The sequence below is a fragment of the Triticum dicoccoides genome, chromosome 6A (genome assembly GCF_002162155.2).
Source record: "Triticum dicoccoides isolate Atlit2015 ecotype Zavitan chromosome 6A, WEW_v2.0, whole genome shotgun sequence".
In the NCBI taxonomy this organism is placed as follows: Eukaryota; Viridiplantae; Streptophyta; class Magnoliopsida; order Poales; family Poaceae; genus Triticum; species Triticum dicoccoides.
In genome coordinates, this window is record NC_041390.1 from 160,614,371 (window position 1) to 160,618,984 (window position 4,614).

The following is a 4,614-nucleotide window of genomic DNA, read 5'->3' on the forward strand; positions in this document are numbered from 1 at the left end:
GTCCAACTGAGCCCGCACTCCTTTGTTTTGAACCTGCATGCTAAAGCTGGTGCACGTCCCCTCGGGGCATCAGAGCATTTTGGGGAGGGGGCCCCTCATGTAATCAGACTATTGTTTTATTCCTCGAACCATACGTAAAGCGTGCTTTTGCAAGCTCGCGAGCCCCTTGCGAGCGTGCGGTTGTAACTTACCTCGGCCCAGGTAGGCTTTACACTGATTTGGCTGCTGCGGACGTGCATTTTCTCGAGGGGAGTCCTTCGTAGGCTCGCGAGGGTTGGAGCTCCTGATGAGTCTGCTAGTCCGCCCGAGAGGGCCTCGTGAGGAGCAAGCACCAGTCATGGCGGGGTGCGCGCGCAACATGTTCACGCAATGCCCAGCCCCCTCGCGAGGTCCTCGAAAGGGGTGAGGTGGCAGACGCGAACCTCAAAACAAGGCACGAATTCAGAAAACTCACGAAACTAATACGAACAAGAAAAGACACCCCCCACGATTGCAAATGAAAACACGACTTCAAATTCAAATCCAAAGGCTCCAAATTGAGCTACAGAAAAGGGCCTGGAAACAAAAGGCCGTGTCCGGCACCAAGCTAGTCTTCTTGTCTTCTCACCAGCGCGGAGCTAAGTGCCGCCACTAGGATGTGGGAGGGAGATCCCGACGCCCGAGGGCGGCACTCCTGAGACTCCGGGGCATGTATAGCCCCACTCATTATTACGTGCGAGTGTCACGGGCAGAGACCGTCACAGGCGTGAGCCTTGCTTCATATCACCAGACGAGGGGCCCTCCTTGTGCCTCCCTCGACCATCGTTGGGGCGACCGGAAACCAGGACGAGACTAAGGGGCGGAGGTGACGCCAGCGGCGCCCTCGGTGACCAAGGGCCCTCTGCTGGGGGGAGGGCTCGGCGGCGCCTCCCCGGCAGAGGACCTACCTCCGGGTGACGCCTTGCCCCGCGTGACATGGGGTGGGCCTTGCTCGGACCTCTTTCGTGCAGCCCCCAGTGTGCTGCCCCAGGCTGGGTGGGGCTGTAGCACTGGGGGCTCCGTCTGCTGACCCGGCCTAGTCCGCCTGGGATTCATGGTTAGCGTAAGCCTGCTCCTGAGTTATCAGCGGTACCCTGCGGTGGTTGGCGTCGGCGGGGTCGGTGAGGCTCTTGGGTGGCAGGTAGAAGGCATCGGCTTCCAACATCTCTTCTTCCCATCCCGGCTCGTGGAACGTGCAGGGGTCATCATCTAGCACGTACTCCTGACTCACCATGCGGGGCATATAGGCTTTTTGGGCTGCCTCATCGGGACCTCTACCAAGGCACCCCGCGCCCCACGCCCGCTGAGCCTGGCATGCCTTCCTGGTGGCCGTGGGGTGGCCCTTAATTGGGACCGTGAGGAGCAATGCCCGCGTGTAACACCCTCGATGCGACTATAGCTCCCACGTGTCGAGGCACGACTTAGAGACATAATCGCATTGAAGACATATGTCGCAAGTTAGGCAATCTTCACAACATCCCATGTAATATGATAATAAAAAGGGAGATAGCATAGTTGGCTTACACTCGCCACGTCAATCAAGTACATAAATAACATTACATCATCCAAACACTCATGGCTCGACTACGGCGCCAAAATAAAAGAGAACCCAACATGCGACACCGGTCCCAATCAACCCCAACTGGGCACCACTACTGATCATCGGGAAAGGAAACATAGTAACGTTGAGAGTCTTCGTCGAACTCCCACTTGAGCTCGTACGCGTCTCCTGGAGCAGAATCATCAGGCCCTGCATCTGGTGTAATAGTAATCTATGAGCCACAGGGACTCAGCAATCTCGCACCCTCGCGATCAAGACTATTTAAGCTTATAGGAATGGCAAGGTAAAATATGAGTGGAGCTGCAGCAAGCGACTAGCAAATATGGTGGCTAACTTATTCGCAAAAGAGAGCGAGAAGAGGAGGCAAAGCGCGAGCGAGAAACTAGAGAGCAACCTGCGCAAACATTACTCCAACACCGTGTCCACTTCCCGGATTCCGCTGAGAAGAGGCCATCACGGTAACACACTCAGTTGATTCATTTTAATTAAGTTAAGGTTCAAGTTATCTACAACCGGACATTAACAAATTCCCATCTGCCCATAACCGCGGGCACGGCTTTCGAAAGTTCAAATCCCTGCAGGGGAGTCCCAACTTAGCCCATGACAAGCTCTCACGGTCAACGAAGGAATAGACCTCCTCCCAAGACGTTCCGATCAGACTCGGTATCTCGGTAACTCAAGACACTTCGATAGGTTAAAACAAGACCAGCAACACCGCCCGAATGTGCTGACAAATCCCGATAGGAGCTGCACATATCTCGTTCTCAGGGCACACTCAGATGAGACTAGCTAAGAGTAAAACCAACCCTCAAGTTTCCCCGAGGTGGCCCCGCAGGCAGCTCAGTTCGGACCAACACTCAGAGGGAGCACTGGCCCGGGGGGGTTAAAATAAGATGACCCTTGGGCTCCGGTAACCCAAGTGGAAAAGAGGCTAGGTGGCGAATGGTAAAACCAAGGTTGGGCATTGCTGGAAAAGCTTTAATCAAGGCGAACTATCAAGGGGTTCCCATAATAACCCAACCGCGTAAGGAACGCAAAATCCGGGAACATAACACCGATATGACGGAAACTAGGGCGGCAAGAGTGGAACAAAACACTAGGCGAGAGGCCGAGCCTTCCACCCTTTACCAAGTATATAGATGCATTAAGATAACAAGATAATATAATGATATCTCAACAAGTAAATAAATGTTCCAACAAGGAACGGCCTCCAATCTTCACCTGCAACTAGCAACGATATAAGAGGGGCTGAGCAAAGCGGTAACATAGCCAATCAACGGTTTGCTAGGACAATGGTGGGTTAGAGGTTTGGCATGGCAATTTGGGACGCTTGAAAGCAAGTGGTAGGCATCGTAGCAATGGCATATCAAAAGAGCGAGCAAACTAGCATAGCAAAGATAGTAGTGATTTCGAGGGTATGATCATCTTGCCTGCACAGTTGTCAGAGTTGACTGGATCCTCGAAAGCAAACTCAACGGGCTCCTCGTTAGCGAACTCATCTCCCGGCTCTACCCAAACAAGACAAACAAGCAACAAGGATATAATCAACCACGTCCAAACTCAAACAACACAATGCAAAGATGATATGCTATGCGGGATGCGATGCGGGATACAAAATGCAAGATATGACAGGAAATGCATGAACCTGGCCTCAACTTAGAAATCCAAGTGTGCCACTAGAAATATGAGATGAAATTGCTTGAAAACGATATAAAGAACGCCGGAATCGGAGTTACGGTTTGGAAATGGCAAGCGATTCAAGAATGACACCGGTCTGCGATTTACAGCAAGTAGGCATCTAAATGCAACAAAATGAACATGCTACAGCCACCAAATATGACAACAAAATACATGGCAGGGATGCACACAAGATGCTTAACAAAAGTCTAGCACTGAGCTACGGCCAATTCATCCATTAACAGGTTCAAACAAGCATGGCAAAAATGTAAATGACAAACAGATCTCAGACTTGGTGAAATCAACACTTGTCTGGAATTTCAGATCAGGTAGCCCTCTTCGGAGCAACAAAACTACATGCTACAGGATCTGAACAAGGAAAAGTAAAGCATGGAATGGAGCTACTCAAAGAGCTTAACAAAAGTCCCTTAGTGACCTTGAGCCAAAAGGGATCATAAAATACAATTGCAAGCACGTGAACATACCAAAAACATAATCAGTTTTCAGACTTAGTGAAAACTGGCACATGCTGAAATATAACTCAAGTAGGCATGTTTACGAGCTCGATGCACTCACTACGGTGCAAGTCATGGCAAGACAAGCATGCACCCACCAAGAAGGCACAAAATGCAAGCTAGACATGGTAAGAACAATAGCATAGCATTCACGGATCAACTACAACATCACCGGCAAATTGCAAACAAGTTGACAATCTGCCCAGATTCACAAAGTAGCAAAAGTAGAGCTCGATTGACTCAAGCTAGGATGCTCCATAATTCCAAACAAAGACATGGATGGATAGAGCACTACAAGATTAACAAAACACTCTTACTGATCATCCCCAAAAGAGGCATGGATCACTAGGAAACAACAAGAGGCATGGAATGAAATGATGTAGTCTCTAAGATGAACATTTTGATATGCTATATGCATGAATCGGAGCTACGGATGCAAAGTTACGGAGCTACGAACATGGGCATATGGATTAGGGTTCGGGGGTAAAAAGGTCAACCGTCTCAGATCCAGATCTAGATCCAGCCGGCGTGGATTTCGAGGATTGCCGGATTTACTGTTCCCGGCCGGAGAAGAAGAGGACGGCGACCGGCGTGAGGAGGTGAGGCGGTGGCCGGAGGAGCAGCGGCGTGCGGCGGCGCGGGGCGGCGACGAGCTTCGAAGGCGGCGGCGCAGCAGTGGCGGTGTGGGCGAGGAGGTCCGGGGTGGAGCTTGCCCCGACCGGCAATGGCACGGCGGAGGTGGGCTTCGAAGGCGGCGGCAGCGCCGGGCGGGCGTGGGCGGCGCATGAGGCGGGGAAGCAGCAGGGCGGCGGGGCGGCGCCTCTGGCCCAGGCGGGAGCGGCG